We start from the raw sequence: 22432 nt of genomic DNA, 5'->3' as shown, positions 1-22432 counted from the left end.
GGCTGTTTTCTGTTTTCTTTCAATTCTTCTTCCTTTTTATTTATTTTTTAAATCTTAATGCATAAAGAAGAGGTACAAGACATAATACATATCATTGCCTACTTAGATAATATTGAATTGTGCACTGCAATACATTCTGAATATCTGAATAATTAACTTGTCATTATCAGCTTCCTGAATTTTCATACAGTTTACATAGCCTTAACTATTTAACTGGAATAGGAAATTCATTTACATTTATCATAACTTTCTATTAAAAATCCCAACTGTTTCTTTAGGCCTTTTTTTTTCTCTTATTTTTATAAACTAGTTCTGCTTGTGCATTTTATATGACTGTCATTCCTATATTCCTTTGAGACAATGGCAAATACCCGTTAACTTTGAAAAATCCTATTTTGTAAATGCTTAGCTTTCTTATGATTTTGGTATCATACTGTGAAATTGTGCTTCCTAATTCCACAGCTGGTCTCATTAGGAGTGTTGTTTGCATCCTTCCCTTGGAAAGGGGACACAGCACTGCACCCTGTGGCTAAGACTGACACAGTGCAGCTGAAGAACCAGAGAACTGGAGAATGGTTTGAGAAAGTGTCCTCCTCATTGCAGTCGATACCTTCTAGTTCACGTGTTGAAAGGGTCAGTGACTTCTTTATGTCACCTGTAATTTTGTGAGATGGCTGCCTGCTCCAAACAGAAATGGAAGACTAAAAAACTCCACAAGCCTCGTGATTAATGTAAGCATGCTTAATAGCAATTTGTGGGTGGCATTCTCTACTGGTTTGCACTTGCTGCATCAAATACTGTGAAAATGGAAAGGATTATATTCCCTAGGTATAAATGAGTGTATAAGATGAAAACTCTGGCTATTTGCATCCTGTAGTATCACATGCATTGGGAGGTAACCTGTAGCTGGGAAATCTTGGGCACATGGTAGCCTTTCCTGAGTCTGACAAGAGACAGGCACACGATGGCTAAAAATGACTAAATGTTGAATGGTGTTTGCACAGCACTGCTTCTAGAAAAGTAATATGTAAAAATGTGTTGAAGAATCATCTTTAAAGATGAGTAGGTAACTGAATGTAATATTTGTATTTTAAAGATGCTTTGTTGAGCTAGACACAGAGAGGCCTTGTTCTGGCCTTACAGAGCCAGGACAATGAATATTTAACAGTAGAAATGACCCTGGAAACGTCATGTGGCCTTGTCATTCTTGCTGTATTCATTGTTACCTTTGCTGATCTTCTTAAAGTTTCTTGCTAGCTTTTCAGTAGTCACTGTTAGCCTGCTTTTCTGCAAGACTTTTGGGGAAGAGCATTGTAAATGTATATATAAAAAATAAACAAAACAAAATCCACAAAAACAAACCTTTTGCTTCATGAAACATTTAAGAATTGAATGTGATCCTTTCAAAGTGTTAGAATTATTTTTTTTTTCTTTTAAATGTCTGAAAACTTGGCTATCTTGAAGTATATATTAACAGATAAACTCACATGAAAGTGAATGACTTTTTCTGTGAAAATTCTCTTTTTCTCCTCATGACATTTTGTCTAAGCTAATGGTATCCTTGTGATCTAATGGTGTGCATATTCTTCAACATGGGTGGGGAGTCAGATAGCCAATTATTTAAATGGAACAGCTATTGAATTAGTAGGCTAAATGAAAACCAGATTATCATAATATATAAATTACATGACCACATCAGAGTGTGTGACGCTAAATAGCTGTTTGGAGTTGCTATCAGGTTCTGAGACATTTTGTGTAAAACACTGATTTCTGCTTGGCTGCTTACCACAAAGCTTGCATAAAGGGCAAGGAGAGGAAAACCAAGTACTCCTCCATTCAGAGCACTACATTTCTAATTCTGCGGTCTTTTCTTGGATGTGACACCTAGAGTAGGGCAGATTACATTACCAGCTAATGATCTGCAGAATGATATGCAGTGGTCTTTTGGTCACTCTCCTTTCTGATGCTTAACAACAGTCTATCTAAAACTGGGACAGGAGTTTAACCTGCACTTTGCCATCCATCAAAACACCATGAAGTGCATTCATTGAAGGGAGGAAGATTTGACAGGGGAAAAAAGGAAGTGGTAGTAATTGTAGACACACCAGGTGCAAGCTGGCAGCCTGCATGCATGCAGCTCATGCTTAAGAGGGCATAAAAGCTCCTCTACGTGCATGTTGGGTGGTCAGACCCTCATCCCAATTATATGGCTTGGAATCAGAAATGTCTCAATTTTCTTCCCTCAATTTACTCCAGATTAATTTAAGTGTAACTGAGATAAAACAATTGATGATAGACTGGCTGATTTTTTCTTTTTTTTGTTGTTACAGACAGAACCCTGTAGACAGAAGATGGATTGGCTCACACTGGATAAATGAGTACATGGTAGTAGCTCATGCTGGTTAATAGCAATGAAGGGGTTCGGTACTTATTAAACTAAACTGGTTCTTTGCTAACATAACTACTTAAAGGTGATGTGGCTGTACCTAGTAATATAGTTTGATTTCTCAGTGCCTCCTTCAAACTGCAGCTTGGAGCAATTTCTTCCCTCTAACAGAAACTTTACTGTTGCTTGGCTTATGTGTGTTTGCTGCCTTGCTGCTCACTGCTACTTGGCCTACCACAGGTGGATGGTATTTACCAAACTGTTAAAGTTCAAAGGCTCTGTTTAGGTGGAGGGGCAAATATGGTCTGTGTTAAGCCTTGAGATGAGGTTTACTAATTTTAGTTCCTTTGGGAATCATGTTGACAGGCAGATGGTGCGTGCTTGACTGTCACCTTGAAATTGATCCTGGACGCAACCAAGCTGGGATACATCTGCAACTGGGAAACGGTGAGTGATGCCATGTCCTATACTCTAGGCACGGTCTTAGACCTTCAGGGACTTCAGATGCTAGCATCTGGCTTGTGATACTGTTTTGTGCCTATAACAACTGTTTGCCTTTGCCTTGCTTAGCAGTTCTGTGTTAGTCCTCTGTCCTGCTCATCACTATAATTCTTTTGCTTTGCTGATTCAGGCCACCTGATAAAGAGGAATTTTTTGACTGCAACCTTGTAAGTGTAGGAGTGTCAGTTACTCTTCATGCATTCAATTTCATCTCTATGGATGCTATGGGCACCTACTACAAGGACTGCAGGATTTGGTGAGTAGCAGTTTTACATGCAATTCATCCTTTGCAAACTTGCAAACATTCCCTTTCAGCCCTTTTCTCTCCAAAATAAGGAGACAGTCTTTTTAGTCTCCCAGAAGCCAACTCTTTCATATGTTCCTCCACTTTAGTGGCTCTTTGTATGGTATTGAACTCCACTATGTCCTTGAGATGCAGGTACTCAAAGCAGCTAAAGGGCAATTGCAGTGATGTTTCTTGTTGTATTTGGTAACATAAATTACCAAGTTACTGTTACTTGATAATAAAAATATCTTGTATTTTTGTTGTTGTTATTCTGAGGCAGATTATTACAATTATGGTTTGAGATTTGACTGTAGAATTATCAGAGTAAGTACAGATGGTATTTGGGATATGTCTTTCATTCCATGGACTTTGGTTTGATAACTTTGTGTAATAGCTCTGTATTTCACCACTTTTTTTTTTTTGTTTGTTTTTTTAACTGAATATGAGCACTCATCAAGTATCTCACATTCAGTTATAGTGCACTGATAGCACTGTCTAGCAACTGCTTTTCTCATTTCATCCTCTTTGTCCCATGTAACAATGTAAAGACCTGTCTTAAATTTTATCATCTTTATTTCCTGTGTTCTTTTCTCTTTACACTCTCAGCTATTGACTCCTATAAAGATTTGAGAGGAGAGAAAAAAGCTTGTTTGGAAATTCAATGTCCCTAAAATGGTCAGAGTCCAGAGGCTATAAAGTTTTTCTCTGCTGTGTGTTGTCTGTGGCAATACTGTCCTTCCTATAAGTATCTCTAAATGGGTCACTGCAGTGTGCTTCATACATCATATGCTAGATTTTGTTTGTCTGTAGTACTAAGTCATGTCTTTTAAACAGAACTGGAAACTTCAGGTATGCTTATTGCCATATGTACACTGACCGATTTTTGCAAGTTTATTTCATATTCTTAAACCTTGCAGCTTTGTACTGCTCTCTCTAAAGAGTGATGTGCTTGATTATTTAGTCAAATGAGGCATTTGTTTTACTATGATTTCTTTTGGACCAGAGGCAGCCTGAAGCAGCAATGCAAAACAGCTTGTTATAATTTGACTATTTTATCTCCCAAAGGAAGAAAGTGTGTTCCATCATTAAAAATAACAGTACTGGACTTACTCCAAACCAAAATATAGCAGTATTTATAAATTAATGTTGAGAAAGGATAACAGAAACAATTTTTGCAGGAACACTTGTAGTGTCACAAGCAAAATTGGGTACCATGGTCATGAGATAGTTTAAAACCTGAATGTGTTTCAAAATGGTGTGCAGGGACATTTAATGAAGCAGTTATTTAGACATGTTTAATGAATAGTTTGCAGTGAACACAGTATCACAAGAAAAGAGAAGACACATCAGTACATTAAACTGTCTCAGGAGGTAGATATTAGTAAAGAACCTTTAGCTAATGTACAGGAATAAAGGTCAAGAAACAAAGCCAAAGAAGACAGAAAAGGTAAACGGAAGGAAGTCAGCTAAAACAAGGTAGAATTTGACAGGACTAGAGGAACTATTATTCAGTAGTAAAGCTGGCAATCAGGGCCTAAAGGAGGACAGAAGGGAAACGTTGAGAACATTTGTGCAATAGCAATAAAAACTTGGGCTGTTGTAGAAGGGTCAGAGAGAGTGATAAGTATTTAAAAGTGCCTGTATGAATGCAAGATGCGTGTCGAAGAAAACAGAGAGACCAGAAACACACAGAATATTGGCATCATTAATCTAACTGGAATAGGGAGAGGAAGCAAAAATCTGTTAGGGATAAATACCATAAGATAATATATAGATCACGGAGAAGGGAACAGATGGGGGAGAAGGTTTGGAAATAAATAATTCTGAGAATTATGGGAGAAGACATAAGTTGGTTAAAAAAATTTGGGCGTGCTTAGAAACTCTGCTTAACCTCAGCTCCCACTGTCTGTGAAAGTGGTTTTCCAGTTGTTGAACGTGTTTCTGGTACATCTAAGTAGGACAGTTTGGAGATTTTTGAGTTATTTCTTTAACAAAGAAAAATAGAACTACAGCCACCCTCATTTTACAGTGCTATTTCTAATCTGGCAATCCCATCCTTGGTATCTGCTGAGCTGTCCAGAGTGTTGTTGCATCCCCACATTATCAGAGCAGCTTTGTTAGAGGGCAAGTGAATGACTTATAAACAACAGACCATTGACTCTACTGGAGTTCCTGGTGAGATGCAGCACATGGAAATCCTGGGGCTGTCATGACAGCTTAAGTCCAGCTGAGGAGTTTCAGAAGAAAAAGGACATAATGCTTTTTATGGTATTACAGTACATTTATGGTGTTTTTTTTCTGTATCATGGTACCATACTTTCATTATACTATTTCAGAATAAAAGTAGTTGTGTTTTTTTTTTTCTTAATTTGTTTTTAATCAAGCATTGAAGCAAACATTCAAATAGCATTGAAAATTGCTTCAAAAACAAACAACAAACAAATCAATCTATGTTGAAATGCAGACACGTCTGTTTTGAAAAGGAAGTTTATAGCTAATTAAGCATACCTGAATGATTGCTGAGCTGCCCTGAATCCTCACCATTTTAATGTAAAGTTTAAAAATCTTTCACTGAATCAGATATTTAAAGCATAAAGGAGTAGATATCCCAGACAATATTAAAAGAGTTGGACCTGAAATCACCACTGAAAGATTTATTAGCTAGGGTGGAGCGCAGTGTGAAATTATTTCTAGTCACAGTTACGTATGAACTCTCCATCTGGTCCTTAGCTTGCCTCCCTGCTCCAACTCTAACCCCCCTTATCCTGCCTCTTGCCCACAGCTTCAGACTTGGAGGAATTGCTCACTGCCCTCCAAGTGCATAGTGCAGCTGGGCTTGTCCCAGTTGAATAAGACTGGGCCGGCAGCATTGCAGGCAGAAGATGTGATGCCAGCTGCTCTGGCAGAGCTGATACCCTATTCTTTTTGCTCCTGCCTTGCGCGTGGTATGCCTCCATACCAGCTGCAGACTGATATTTGCAGGCTGACAGACCACAGCTTGAGTGGAGGTTTCATGCTAGTAGATCAGCTCAGGTCCAGAAGCAGGAAGGGGCACACTGGTGAAGTACTGTGCTCTGAGGACTTTCTTGTGTAGGTCAGCACTGACTGATTCACAGACCTCCTGACACTTGGCCTCTGTTGCAGCCTTGTTGCAACTTCTTCCCTCCTAGTGTTGTAGTATTTGCACTTCTGCTATAGCTGGATTATTCTCCCTCAGTCACTTCATTTGATTAAATAACTGAAATTTGCCTTTTTTTTTTTTTTTTTTTTTTTCCCCATGTCTGTGGATCTGTTGTCTTAGTTAGGCAGTGCAGTTTTGCTCTGTATATACAGTTGTTAATATTTCTACCAGGTCAGAGGTTAATGTAATGCTTGGTATTTATGTGGTATTTTTCTCAGTATATTGGAGAATGATTGTATGTAGCATGAATCTTTTAAAAAATTCAACATTCTCAGCATTTCCAAGGCTGCAATAATCATTGTAGTACTTACCACTTTTTATTTTTAGTAGCAAAATAGGCATAGTTGTGGTAGATGCTATGTCCTCTTGCCAAGATGGATGACAATGTTCTCATCTCTCTCTCTCTCTCTCTCTCTCCTTCCGAGGAACCATATTTAGCAAATTGTTTGAGCATTACAACTCAAATAAGGTTTTACCTTTTATAGCTTTTAGCTTGTCTAGTTAAGCATACTATTTTCTGGGGATTTCAGCTGCTAGAGAATGTCTAAGGCTCTGAACATAACAAAACAAAGACATTTTTTCTACATCTTGAGGATACTGAAACTCTCCAACAATCCTAAAATAATTGTTACACCTCATATTTTCAAGTAACTGGCAGGAACAGTAATCTTCTACAGCTTAGTACACTCTATTAAAAATGAGTAATATACATATTGATCATAATGCTTCTCTTAGCTGATGAGGCATCTCTTGGGGATGAAACCACAGTACCATATGGCTTTAATGTACTCAATATAGTTCTCTAAATAACCACTATAAATTATATTTCAGAATTATGCTGGACAGCAATTGAGCTTGTCTTCCAAACTGTCAATAATATATTTTGAATGTAGGTAAGAAGTTGTTTATGCACAAGATGCAGCATTTAAGTTACTAAAAATTAACCATTCAATTTTGTAAGTGTGTTTTTGACACTTTGAATTACACTAATTTTAAGTTCAACATCCAATGATAAAATGGGTGAGTAATGTACCCAGCTAATTAAAATTTATACAGGAAGCAGAATGCACCATTTCTCTAGCATTGTAGCTAAAGTAACGCAACACAGTTTCCTCAAAAAGAATGAGATCCAGCATCTTAATGCAATTTTAAATGTAAATTTTTAATGGAAACATTCTTTTCAATAGGAAAGCAGTTTACTGCCCAATTCTGGCAGAGGGTGATGTAATAAATAGTTGAATTTAAATTTAGGGCATATTTAAAGATATAGTTTGGTTTTCTGAGCTTATATTATACATCTTTTCCTCAAATGTTTATTTGTCAACAAGTTAAGTCATTAACACAAATCAATTTGAATCCCAATCTGGAGCCAAATCTACCCCATGAAATAAGCACTATTACCTGTTAAACTGTAACAGCAATATTATTTTTTTATGATGTTACCAACTGGCAGAAAACATGATGGCCTTTTAAAAATCTAAACAAGGAGGGAATAAGTCAGAGACCTAGTCATCAAGTTCAGAATATGTATAATACCTGTACCCAAAGATCAGTTTCTGGCAATACTGATTCAGCCTCTCCTCCTTCAAAAGGTAAGGAAAGTGGATAACATGCAAATATCTTATGTGCTCTGCTTCACATTTGAAAATGCCATGGCATTTTCTTAGGGTAGACTTTCAGCATTTTGATGAACATAATGTTGGCCTTCCTCCCACCTTTTTAACAGTCCTCTTTGTTCTGCTTTTCAATATGGCTGGAGCTGATATTGCATAGATGCTATATTCCAGGGCTGGCATGACAACAACAATTCTAGGTAGGACATAAAAGAGAATAAAGAAAAATGACGAGACATATGCAGAAATGTTGTTCCTTACAGGAAATTCATGGAGACCCTTGCAGTTTTTCAGGAGAACTGAAAGAGGCATTGGTTTAGCATAATTAAAAAAAAAAAAAAAAAAGTTATTTGACCTGTATTTGCATCAGGTGACTATTATGACATGCAGTCATCTCTGCTCAGCTTTTCTTGTCAGACAAGCTCTTTTTTCTTTTTTTTTCTTTCATTTTTTTTTTATTTTTTTTAATTACCAGTTGTGGGATCAGAGAGAGAAAGTGAAGTTCTCAATTATGTTTCAGACATTAAAAATGTTGTCAGACATCAGGTTTTTATAGGTTTAACATTCAACTGCGGCTGCTGTCAGAAGGTGTGCCTCAAAGAAGATTCACTGAATTCACCCAAATAACAGGGTCTCCAAGGTTTTAATAAGTCAAAATGGAGTTCTAATTGTACAGGTTAAAGGAGCAGGAAAAGATGCAGCCATGACATTTACTTCAGTCAATTTGCATTAATGCATTCTGCTGTTTTCTTGACAGGGTGCTTATTGGTATATCTTGACAGGGATTTTTTATTTGGGGCTGAAGATGAGGGTGGGGAATGAGTCTTTGCCATAAATGTTTCAACAGAAGATGATTGTGGGCTTTTCTCTCCCAGTAGGCCCCTCTTAGTGGAGCTGGAAAGGATGCAAGCAATGCTTCCAGCTGCAGGAATTAGAGGGTGAATGTTCTACTTCTGATTTTCAAATTTTTTTACAAATATACACAACCCTTGCATAAGGGCTTTGTATTACTGAAGAACTATAAAGTAATATCTGGACACCACTAACCTCAGGCATGGTGGAAAGTTTGTCTTTTTCCCTTCTCACTGCCATCCTGTTACAGCATTTTTATTTTATTTTATTTTATTTTATTTTATTTTATTTTATTTTATTTTATTTTATTTTATTTTATTTTATTTTATTTTATTTTATTTTATTTTATTTTATTTTATTTTATTTTATTTTATTTTATTTTATTTTATTTTATTTTATTTTATTTTATTTTATTTTATTTTATTTTATTTTTTCCTTGCAGTGTACTCAGTACCATTGGGGTGAAGAATAGAAGCTCTCTAATTGTATTGTCAGTGAGTTCATTGTTCCTTTCTGAAGGCTACCAATTTCTGGAATATTGAGGCAGAGAGGTATTGATTGTCTGTTATTATTCCAGAATAAGTTTTAGTATAGCACTTTGAGGTGGAGAGGAAAACCTGATCCATTGAATCCAGGAAGCGAATAAAAGTTTCCCCACGACCAATATATTTTGTACTCAGCATGATGTAAAACAAACGTACATCTCTTCTTTTTCTGGCTCTTGCTTATGGCAGTTATTTAAAATATTAGATAAAGTTTTAGACATCCATATGTGTGTGTGTTGGGTGGTAAAATTACATTAGAACAGAAATGCAACGGTAAAAATAAATTATCCTCATTCTACACATGGTCACAATCAGTATTCTCCAACTTTGCCCTCTCTAATGTTACAGTACTTGTTGTAATATAGAGTTTAAAGTTAGTTTGTAGTGTGTAAATGTCATGCATTTAATGCTAGTTTTCTATGATCTGTGCTAGCTACCCTTGTGGATAGTTTACTGCATCTCTCTCCTGATATATCAGATTGTAGAAGACTTGAGGTATTCAAGACTTGCTTGGCAAACCTATGGAAAATTGCAAGTTTTAGTAGTATAATGGTGCACAGACCTGTGTCTCTTCACCAAAAAAAACAATATTTTACAACATCCAGGATTCATGAGATCACACATACTTTCCCTAAAGCTGATGAATTATAGGTTACCTCTTTGAGTTGGAGACCAGAAGTGAAAAACAGAATCATATCCAAATGGCACAAAAGGTAACAAGTAGTAAACATTGGCAGTCATTGCTTTTTCATAGGCGTAACAGTCAACTGTGTCTGCTGTCAAGAAGGTGTGCTTCAAAGATTCACTGAGCTCACTCAAATAACCCTCCAAGGTCTCAGCAGTTTGAAATTGAGATCTAGTTACATAGGTGTAAGGAAGGGGAGAAACAGCTATGACATTCACTTTAATCAATTCAGGTTAAACCATGCTTTTGTTGCTGCTGCATGTACTGTTGGTGGGCCTAACAACTTCTGTGGGCCTAACAACTTCTATTCTCTGCCCTGCACTGTCTAAATCGTATTTTCACTCATTTCCATTCATTTTCTTTGCCAGGCTATTTGACCAGTAGGGCTATCAGAATCCCAGTCTTCCAAAACTCTGTGTACATGCCAGTGCTGTTTGTAGCATGCTCAGCTGTCCTCGTTTCCCATTATCCCCAGTCCTTCTGGCCTGCATTTGTTCAGTTTTCTTTCCTTGGCAGCCTGGGCAGGGAGATGATGCACTGTAAGTTTTCCCTTAGTAAAAAGTCGGGAAATGCTTCTGGCTAGATATTAATCATCAAACATTAGTCATAGCTGAAGGAAGCATTCTTTTTTTTCACTCCACGTGCTCCTAAAAAGTTCTTTTTGTCTCACACTAACAGCAGGCTGAAGCAGCAGATACATGCAAACAAGCACAAAACCAGTTTGAATGATCCCATCCCACAGATTCCTGTTGCACTGTGGCTTCTCCAAGTCTGTCTGTTGAGCTTACAACACAAACCATCTTTGTGCTTTTGCAGTGAGGAGCACGCTTCTAGGACCAGCAAATAATCCATGTACTGAACTCATATAAAAGACATATATATGGATTATCATTCATCTAAATAATATTTGGTATGCAAATACAAATTCTCTTCCACTTTTTTCTCCTCGTACACCTCCCCTTTTTTTGCCTGAAGTATTGTACTGTTCATTTCCTCATTCCTCGTGTATGCAGGAACATCTTCTAATCTAATAAAATCTACTTGTAATGAGCATTAAACTTTACAACAGATATATGAATGTGCTTACTTAACACCTGTGCCATAGCAGACAATTACCTGCAGTTTCCAGAAGTGTCAAAAGGCTTAAAAAGCTTATTTGCTGTTCTTGACCTTATGACCACAGTACAAAGTCTTATTGCTTTATTTTATTTTATTTTTTTTTGGTAGCTGTTGTAGTTGTGTTTTCTTTGTCGCCTTTTCCTTAACTTATTTGTACGTTTCACAGGTTCATGCCAGCAAACATTCTTGGCATTAACAATAATTATGATTAAGTTGTGAATACACTGAACTAGGCTGTGAATACATTTAAAAAAATAAAGTGTGAACAAAATGGGTCAAACCTTGAAGCGGGATTGTACAGAATTTCTCCAAAACAAGCAAAGGCCAAAAATTCAACCCTTGTTATTCTTTTTTTTTTACAACGCATATCAAATACAAAGAGCGTGGTTTGTGCGTATAAGTTACACTGAGGCCCTGGGCAATCTGATTGAACATTCACTTCAGCTCTACTTTAAGCAGGCAGTTGAACTACATGAATTCTAAGGTCTGAGTCCAAGAATCATGAGTTACTTGGTTAGCTTAAAGCAGTACAAGATGGAGATGACCAAAGAGATTTGACGCCATTTGTGAGTAAGAAAGCAGCTTTTATTTATTTATTTTTAAGGCATAACATGAAGGTTAAAATAAAAGGAATTGCAGGTAGTGATTTCCACATGATATGCTATAATAGTGTCTTTATTCAACGCTAGAATATGAATGAAATCACCTCTTGGGTAAAACTTTGCAACTGCTTACAATAACATTTTGTGAAAGTTGATTGGGAAGAAGTGAAAGAAAACACTGTATCCGCTTCAGACTGCCAGAACATTTGTTGTGTGTCTCTGTGTTCTAATTACCTAGTATGAAATTTGGCTATATGAACATCATTACTTTTCCATAACCTGCCGTAGGGTTTTTAATGACCACTAGGAGCTAGGATTCAAAGATCTGATTTTCTTCTACAGTCTCAGTCCTGTGCTGTTGGCATCTTGTAAGAGCCTCAGTTCAGTAGTAACTCAGACAGACAAGGGCTACCAGTACTATTTCCTTCAGTGCGTGCACTCAGTTTTCCTTGGAGGATCTCCTATTTAAATTCAATCTTGGCTCAGCGCTGCTTAACTTGGGAGGTCTGACTGGCTCATAACACAAAATGTTGTGGCTACAAGCCACTATATTCATTTGGTCTCCATGCATTTGGATTCACCTTCTGTTAATCATGTATATTTGATTATGATTCATCAGGAACTTCAGGAACATCATCTGATGGAGGAGAAGACATTTGGGAGGTTTTATTGTTGTTGTTGTGTTGTTTTTTTTTTTAAAGTCATGAATGGTCGTGGGTTGTTCCTAAATGATTTCAGAGAGCTAAACCGCCTGCAGGAAGGGTGTCATATGCACACTTTTTTAAACACTGTGATGGAGTTGTGCTTGCTGAAGTGCTCCCCAAACAATTCCTCTGGTGACGCAGCTCCATATTAATTCCGACATGCATAAATGTCAGTTTTTTATATTAACCAATGAAACAGGCAATGGACTGTAAATTATTGCTCATTCCTGTCAAACACAAAATGTGTTGGCTGCTAGAAATGATATTTTTTCCTAGCAAGAAAAGTATTTAAAATGGGTCCTTCTGTGAGAGATTCCTTGAGGGTACACCTTCTGAAAGTTCCTGCTGAAAAGATGCCTTTCATGCTATTAAGTATGTGAACTTCATTAATGTCTGCACATGCTGAACAGGTTAAGTACACATACAATTTTCTGGGTGAATATCAAATAAGAATAGTCTTTAATACATAGAGATGGTTGGAGAATTATATATTACCCATTAAAAAAAAATCAGAATGAAACTTGGAAATTTGGCTATGAAACAAAGAATAAACCAGGAAGAACCAGGAAGTCTTTAGACTTTTTGTGAGATTGGCTTGCTAACCTTTTTTGTTTGTAATCCAGAATTGTCCTTAACATCTATATCCATTTATAGCAGGAAGTCCAAAGGTGACAGTTACCTTCATCCTTTTTTTTTTTTTTTTTTTTTTTTTTTGTGAACTTTCGGGTATAATACTTCAGTTATTCTGGGTCTGATGTTACAACGTTTTCAGGAAGTGAAGCTCTTCCAGGGAATGCATGGAAAACTTCACAGCTCCATCTTAAGGAAAGTTGTTCGGACATATGTTTCCTGAAACTTTAGGAGGAATTAGCAGGAATATGTGATAGGAACAATCTTTCTGTTTCTGGAAAGGAGGTTATAGTTGAAGACTGTGCTCCCACATGTTGCGTAATTTCTGGTTGGCTTTTCTTCCCTGTGGTTGTGTGTAAGACTGCTTTGGCTATGGGAAAAGTCTCTTGCTTCTTAAAATCCACTATGACATTAATGATGAATAGTAAAGACCACTGCACTGCACTTTGCACGCTAATCAGTCTTTGTGTTGCCTTATTTCATGTACCATATGTACACTGTGACTTGGCTGGGTTCAAAAACTGTAACTGGCAACACTTACTCTGATTGTTCTTATAATGATCAAACAGTAACACAGTTTGACAGAAATTTTATAAACCATCATGTCGTAAAACAAAACCAGCATAAACTGGCTTGAGCAAAGAAGGTGTGTTTAAAAACAAAAAAAAGTTAATCGAAAGCACATGAAACTGGCCATCTGTGCAATTGTGCGTTTTCAGTGTATGAAGGCAAATAAATACCATGAACCTTTTGTACAGTCGGTTTGAAGGTATTAAAAGATTTTTGAAAGTCAAGAAGAAAACAAAAGTGAAAGCTCTATAATTCACACGGAATCCACTGGTGGTAGTCAGGGAAGGATTTGCCCTTTCTCCTTTTGTATCTGTAAGAACTGCCTCTTCCACATCCTCAGCCTTTGCTTGTTTGGTTTACATTTGGAATCTTAAATGTCAACACATGTGAGTTACGACATGAAAAAAAATACTCTTACGAACTCAAGGGACCAGGTGGTGAGATACATGTCACCATTTTGCACCTAAGAAGACAGGGTGTTTGCAATGGGAAAGGTCTGTTTGTAAAATGAATACAGTGAGTGCCCAGCCTCATTCTTAATAGGTATTTACCTACATCACAAATATATATATATATGTATATATATAAGCTTATATATGGAAATCATTAGAACCAGGTAGTCATAAGGGATTCAAGAGAACCTGGTTCAGCAAAATCAGAGTTGCAAAGATAGGGTCTATGTAATGTAACTAAAGAAAAAAGAAAATCAGGAGAGAATGCAAACATTCTGGCAAACAAACTGATGCACAACAGTGACAGGAAGAATAAGTGGCTGTCAATAAATCGGAGTCACAAGATTTTTTCATAACCTGAAAATCCAAACAGGATCATGGAAAAGTAAAAACAAGGACAGCACAAGCTTTTAGCAGAAGAATAAAAAAATCCTACCATAAGAAGTCAATTATGTTAGGAAAACATACATAAAATGAATTAAGTAATGGTTCTATAAATATATCATATGTTAGTTAAAGCAAAAAAGACAAAGAAAAGGACAGGTCTAATATTTATTTAAGTTACTTTTGGAAGAGATGATACAGAATACAGAGTAGGGTGCCAAGATTTTTTTTCTTGCCTTTATTGAAAAAGGTTATTGTGACTAACATGATTATTGTAATTAATGCAGTAATATGAAGGAGAAACAAAAAGGGAAGAGCCAGAAAAGCCAAAATATGTTTTGTTTGTTTGTTTGTTTGTTTTTTTAAATATAATAATAATTCAGGTGTATTCTTTGAAGAAGCTGAAAGTTGTCTGCAAATGTTTACTGCACACTCTAAATAATTAATAGTTACCTCCTGGGACCCACTGGGAATAGATGAGATCCCAGATGCAAAAAATGATAATAACAAGATGTGATGTAGAACCATCCCTGATTTTCCAAAGTACAAGTTGTTGGGGGGGGGGGGGGGGGGGGGGGGAGAGGCAGCAGCATATGTGATTTGCACTCATTTCAGAAATAGTTGTGACAGTTCTGAAACACGTTTTCAGAAACAGATTAGGGAGATGGTGCAAAGGGAGTTGGTATTAGCTTTAACACAGCCTGAGTCCAGTTCTTGTAAGTTACAGGCCACATTGGTATGTAACCACATTGGTAAGTCAATGAGGATTTATTTTGAAGGCTTTCCTAGTGCCAGAGCAATTTAATCCTTCTGGTTATGGCATGGAGGATAGCTTTCAGTATATAATCATAAAGTGTGTAAAAGGTTGGAAAAGAGAGTAAGTTTAAATATGAAAGTGGACTTGAGAACTTGCATAAATATATTGAAGTCAGCATTGTAAAATTCAATAAAATGTTCTGTGTTCATTTGAAATAGGATTAATAAGAATTGACTTGGTCTGCAGAAAAAAAGAGCATTAGTTTAGACAGTTAAGCATATAGATAAACATTTGCAGAAATTACAATGGGAGCTTGTAGGATTTCCTACACTGGAGATTTTTCATGAAGATATGTATGTGTATGATGACCAAGATATACCTCATATTATTTCTGAGCTAAGGAAAGGACTGGATGACTTCTTGGTGTTTCTGTGAATCCATGGACATGAAAAACCACTTGCAAATTTTATATTAATGGTTGCTAATTTATGCATACAGCTGATGTGTATATTTTATTTAGCTTTCCTACTAATGTCCACAGCAAAAGCAGATTAAGCTGTCATCTCTATGACACTGTTGTCACAGGTGCATTGGCATAAAGGCAAACACATTATATAGTACTGTAAATGTTCCGAGGGAAATTAAGAAACTATAGTTCATCACTATGTCATCAATTTCTTGCCATGAAAGTGAAATAAAAGCTGCAGTAGGTCTGCTTTGATAACTAGGATTACACCTACATTTCAAAATGAGTAGAAAATTCATTCTTTGTTACATTTATTTTAAGTCTTTTTGTTCTTGACAATGTGTCAGGTTGTCTTTTTAATTTAGGTAGGTCAGTGATTACTCCTATGACATTAATTCACACAACGCATGAGCCTTCCTTAGCACACTCCGATTGTATACCTGGGAAAGAGAGGTGCTAAAGTGGTAACCAGAAGAAAATTTTTTAATCCAGCCTTCAGATCTGTGTGACTGAAGATCCTGAATTGTAAGAAGGAGCAGGTAAGAGGGAAAGGTGGGAGCAGAAAGGACAGCAAAAAATGAGCATGTAGGGTTGCAGGGCAAACGCACATTAGAAAATTTGGTCTGTGTCTTGTTTATCTGGCATTTTTAGCATTCTGATTTGTTCAGGCAATTTTCCCCAAATCAGTAACACTTTGTATATGCATGCACAAACTAAGAGATTGGAAAAGAATTTTTCATGTTACATATTTTGAAAGCAAATTCAATGCAGTGCTGTCAATACAGAAAGGATTAGTGGGAACATAAATGATTTACTGGAATGTAGACACGAATGGCAACAGGAAGGTCATAATTATTATAACTAAAAGGGTTGAGAGCTATATAAAGAGAAGAACAATAGAGTCTTTGACTCCCATTATGCATATATATATCCTGACAAACTATAAAGTTTAACTGCAATTTGCCTAAGTGTAGCCCATCTTGATTTTCTGTGCAGAATTTACAAATATGGGAACCGTGAGTTACTTTGTTACCGTCCTTGTAGCACATAGCAGCATAACTGATGGTTGCAATCCTCTTATCAGTTTTATGAATTTTGTTTGTTGTTACAAATATACAATAGATACTATAGAAAGATACATAGGAGCAAAACAAAGGAAAAAAAATGCTGAAATTCATGTGAACTTTGGGGAGAAACACAAATTCAAACTATACCAAATGTTTTAGTTTGCCTCAAATAAATAAAATAACCCAGTGGGACCACATCCCTGTAGTAAGAGACAGACTTTACCTGCCAGTGATTTGAGGCAGATGTAGACTCAGCTGGCTTGGCTGCAGTATGATGTGAAAGAAACACAAGCTTTTGGGGGTTTTATAGCTGGAGTTCTGCTGAGTGCAGCTGCTCCCTCAGCATATTATTAACTCAAAAACATGTTCATTAAAAAAAAAAAAAAAAAGATTCCTGGCGCTTCTTTATCATGCAGGGATCTCTTGGACTACTCTGAAGGGATGTATTTGAACATTGCTGTGGAGGATGTGATACACTAAAATTAATACAAACAAAATGGAATCTAAAGAATAGTAGTGAGGAGGAAAAAGAAAGACAAAATGGCAAATATTAGAGGTGCGTGTTTTCCTTAATAAGTACCCAGTACCCTAGCAGGGACTTTCAGATTAAACTCAACAAAAATATTCAAAAACTCATCACCCTTTTTAATCCTCTATTTTTTTTCTGTGGAAACAGCATGGCTGTGCAGGTTCTAAAGAGATGAATAATACAACGGCAGTAGTTTTGTAGATTTACAAGATAATTGAATTTAAGGCTGGAAAGTGCCTCCTGAGATCTCCCATGCCCCAACAGGAGAATCAAATATGCCTACAACTCTCTTAACACATTTGTCTAAGGGCTTCCAGTGATGGACCAGATCACTGCAATAACTTTCCCCCAGTGCATAACTTACCTTTGCTGATGAAGTTTAAGTCCATAACTTTGTCTGTTTACTGTTATATCTATAAAAGGTTTAATAGCTATTCTCTTTTTAGTTTACTTTCATTGATTTGAAAGCCTCTGACACCTTTATCCTGTCTTGTCTGAGCCTCAGATTCAGCTTTTGCTTTTACCTTTCTGCATCTCCTTTTCCCTCTCTCCATGTCACCTTCCCTTTTATTCTTCACCCTTTCTCATTTTTGTCCCCCCCTTCTTTGACTCTAAATGGTGTTTCCAGGGCAAGCATCCAGACACTTCCTGTCACTGTCACAGGAAGGGCTCCTTCTTTTGTGTTTCATGGGGAATATTGTTCAATATGACCAATGTGATGCCTAATGCTTTACACAGAGCAAAATATTGATCTATGTTCAGCTTGTGATCCACCACACTCCTTAAAACCTTTTCTCAACAGCTACAGGTTAACCATTCTCCATTCTGTTTTTGTGAGTACAATTCACAATCTATGCTAAGTATTTTCTTTGCTGATTTTATTTCACCTTATATTTTCTAAGCTAATTTTCGAAGATTATACTGAATTTTCACTGTGTCCTAATCTGTTCCTCCCAATTTTATATGTTTTGAACATTTAGTAATAACACTTCTGGGGCTGTGTCCTCATTTGTTGGAAGTATAGGTTTCCTTCCATTGAAGTATGCTAAATGCATCTTGGAAATGACTGTTATGGACTGAAAGCTGTTTGGAAAATGTTATTTGAGGATGATTCTTGGGATTTATCTCAAAAGTGTACTGTCTGGGATGGATATGGATAAATTCTTCTGGAGGAAAGTGCTGTGACGCTAATATTTATAGGCATTGTTAAGATGGCTTTTAGCTTAAGAATCATTTGCCAGACTGTTTTGTTACAAATTTTACCCTGGGCAAGGGGCATACTTTTATACTTCTAGTATACAGGGTATACTTAAGGGATCTATGATATAAAAAGTAAGGTCTTATGTTACATATTTATTCTGAATTTATTTATTTAATACTGAATACAATAGGCTCTGGCCTATTCCACCATAACATATAAGAATATAATGAGGTGACAGTCTGAAAAATTTGATTTTACTGAGTGAATCATTCTGCTACATGAACACTCTGAGCATTGCTATACATTACAGCAAATCATACTATGCAGTGCCTTTCAAGTTTGCATAAATATAATATCGTATGGTCAGTGAGCCCACCTATTTGCTCTACCATACTTGTTAAAAAGTAGTCTGACACATGTGCTGCTTGTGATTATGCAAGTGCAAATCTAAGTATTTTAGTCATTAAAAAATATATATTAAAAAGACTCTTTTGGTCAGATCCTCTTGTAGTTCTTTAGATGTCAGTCTTTTAATGAAGACTGATTGATTGATTGATGAGTTAATGACAGAATGTTGGGGCAAAATGTGTGACTTCTGCAGCATTTCTTGTGGTGGTTTCGTGTACATCTGCTGAACTGGATGTGACTTGGAGAAAACAGCTCTCTGGAGTGCCCTTATGCCATGCTATGTCATAGTAAGGAAAGCTGAGGTATTAGGTTTCATTTTCTATTTACTTTCCTAAGCAAGTTTGTTTTCCTTTTCCCCTGTACATAATTTTCTTCTGCAGCAGCTCAGTGATACACATATACTTATTATCTTAAACCAGAAAATAACATGAACATTAGTACTAAGCTATCTATGATGTTTCCTGTTAGCACTTGACTCTTCTACTCACAAAATGCTCATACATTAATATATTACTAATGCACTGCATTAAAATCTATCAGATATTACACATATGTTGATAAATTTTGAATAAGATATATGAACAGGGGTGTTTTACTGAATATTTACAAGAAGGGGTGATGATAGTAAAGTTACAACAAATGTCATACTTCTTCAGGAATTTTCAGGATACAATTCATCTGATTTCATTCAGTCTGTAATAACCCACAGCATTCCCTCACATGAAACACCTATTTAGTACCAGAATCCACACACCTACTTTCAAACTCAGCTTCATTCGCTGTTTGATTTATTGATACATTAAATGGGTTTTCAGGCCTAACAAACAGCCCAAAATAATCATTTCACTTCCACTTTCCCTCCGGGACAGCAAGGGTCAGTTTCTGTTGTAAGTTCTTAACTCCAATTTAGAATTAGCTGGAAATCATTAACACTCAATATAAATTCAGCAGTGAGCTTGAAATGAGCTGGTAGTCTGACTGGGCTTATGCAAAACCTCCATCCTTAAAGCGGAGGTAAATCCTTCTCAGCTAACACTTTTTTTTTTTTTTGTCAGATTTATTGAATGATATTACTGCTGTAATTCAGAGATATACATAGAATTTTCAGAGTATTGATTGCTTTCAGGACTCAAGAGAAAAAGAACCTTGCCCCTTGGATGTCCCATGGGTTTTATTGGTATACTTTTCAGAACAGCGTGTTGAAGTATTTGGATCCATTGCAAGCAGTGATCATGTTTACATCTTGGTAAAATTTACCACTGCTACAGTTCTACTTGAATGGCTGAAAAACTGTAAGATGAAACGGCATATATTGTTTATATATACAGATTCTCAATCTTCATGTGTAAATCAGGTATTTCTGCATATACCTAACCTGGTAGGCAGATAGATGGTCAAGTACATGTTAGATTTTATATATAGTTTTATGTGCCCTTATAAACACCGATTTACCAATTATACATGTGCTTTGGAGGTTAATGATTAAATAGGAGCTTTGCTTTTCAAACTATGTTTATTAGTATGGAAAAAGAAACACTAAATCTATTATTAAGGCATTTTCCTTGTTTATCGATTGAAGTTTTTGAGATAACTCAAGGCAACTGGAAGCAATAACAATTTTCCAAGCCACTGTTTTGTGACGATTTGTATGTCTGTGGGAGAGACCAGGAGAAGACTAAAGAAGCTGATATAGGAATTAGTAAGGGGACAGGGAGACACAGCAGAGTCTAACATGGAGAACATGTACCATGGAAAACATTTTGGCTAACAGACGCTTTGAAAAGTGAGCAAATAAACTGTTTCCTTTGATTTGATTTTACTTGTGGTCAGGAAGAGAGCACCTTGTCAATTGCTGTAAATAAATGAAGAACCATTAGAGGACGCATTATAGCTCCCACACCATTTTCCCCTTATAATGGAAACAGCTTGCAATGTGTTTTTTGTTTTTTGTTTTTTGTTTTTTTTTTTTTTTCTTTCTGGTTGTTCAAGTGAAAAATGAGCAATGCTCTTAATTTTGCATATAGTACATACTGCTAGCCTTCTTCACTTTTCCTTGTAGCATAATGCATTGCTATCATAAACTTACGATTGCTGTGAGAGTAAGTCTTATGCCAGGCAGACATTTCCTTTTGAAAGATGAAACTTTTCATTGTAGCAGTGTTTTTACTTTGCTGAGCTGAAAATAAGTTGCTCAGAGCATAGCTTAACATTTTCTAATTAGAGGAAGATGCAAAGCACATATTTTGTGCTACAGAGGCAAAGGCTTTGTGCAAATACTTGCATATTTCTTTAAAATTTGCAAAGACTTATGGAAGTTTCTATTAATAATTTGTGATGCCCAAGGGCAATTTTTATTTTGGCGAAAGTTACTGTTTTATTTGATTGAGGTCATATTTTTAAAAATAAAGTATTGTCATTTGAAACGAGGTACAACATCAGTAAATGATTTTTGTTGTTCTCTATCATAATATTTGAAGTTTTTGACAGTTCTAAAATTTCTTCTTATGAACTTGAAAATGTTTCAGGGAACATGGAATGGATAGGATATTAAACTCAGAGGTCATCTTGAACTGCATTTTTTATCAGTTAGTTGGCAGATTTGCCTTAACATTATATCTATAGACTATTGCTCAGATCTAGTAAAATAAGAATAAAAAAGAATAATTTTATTTTCTATTGCTTTCACTTTGCCATTCACTGCTGTTCAGCACAGGAAGCTCAACATGAATATTTTACTTTATGGCAGTGCTATTCTGTTCAGTAGAAAAAGGAAAGGTATTTAAAAATGTTTGTTGTTGTTGCTTGCTTGTTTGTTTGTTTGTTTTTCCCATGACAATAAAAATAAAGGTTTCCTCTTTGTGGTTGTGATTTAGGAGCAATTCAAACATTCAACATTTTTGGCTGAAATCTTGTTTGGCAGCAATTTTTATGTGATGATTCCTGAACAGAATTGCTTGTGCTGCATGTACTGGCATACATGTACTGCCATTTTAATCTGCCATATATTGGCCTTTTACAGAATGGCTTTACCTCATGAAATTTCACATTAACTTACATTTTGTAGTCTAGATAGGAAGCCAACAACCAACAAACCAACAACCTTAATTTACATGAGACACTAAAAACAGATCTCTGGAAAGAAAATATTCGGATATATATTTTATTTCTTCATGAAAAGCCAACCTTTTACATGGAAAGACAATACCGTTGCTGCAAATATTCTTTTATGTGAAACTCCTGATTTTGTTCATAAATAAATACTTGGCAATGTTAGTCCTGACTAGTAACTCTGTGCGACTTCATAGAATGTTTCAGAATATGCAAGTTAGCTGCATATTGAAAAAGAGATGGTGTAAGGACTACAAATATATTTTCCAAGCAATTTATTTTAATTCCACATGTTCTCAAAGTCCTTGGAAGATAACGGGTGACAATGCAAAGCAGTATAGATATGTCTTCACAAGGAATGGGTAGACTTTTTCAAAGATTCTCCA

The 22432-nt window shown here is 36.1% G+C and overlaps 1 long non-coding RNA gene across 2 annotated transcripts in view; it reads left to right on the top strand.

Moving 5' to 3' along the window:
- Positions 1–22432, top strand: part of LOC137855236 (uncharacterized) — a 48156-nt gene that overhangs the window by 19567 nt on the left and 6157 nt on the right. The window contains exons 3-6 of one of the 2 annotated variants that reach the window (XR_011095622.1): positions 463–633; positions 2331–2385; positions 2753–2833; positions 3018–3143. This is a non-coding gene — a long non-coding RNA (uncharacterized lncRNA). Of the gene's footprint in view, positions 1–462; positions 732–2330; positions 2386–2752; positions 2834–3017; positions 3144–22432 lie in introns of both variants that reach the window. The other variant, XR_011095621.1, reaches the window with a different exon arrangement.

The sequence above is a fragment of the Anas acuta genome, chromosome 4 (genome assembly GCF_963932015.1).
Source record: "Anas acuta chromosome 4, bAnaAcu1.1, whole genome shotgun sequence".
NCBI lineage: Eukaryota > Metazoa > Chordata > Aves > Anseriformes > Anatidae > Anas > Anas acuta.
This window is presented reverse-complemented; position numbering and strand designations above follow the sequence as displayed.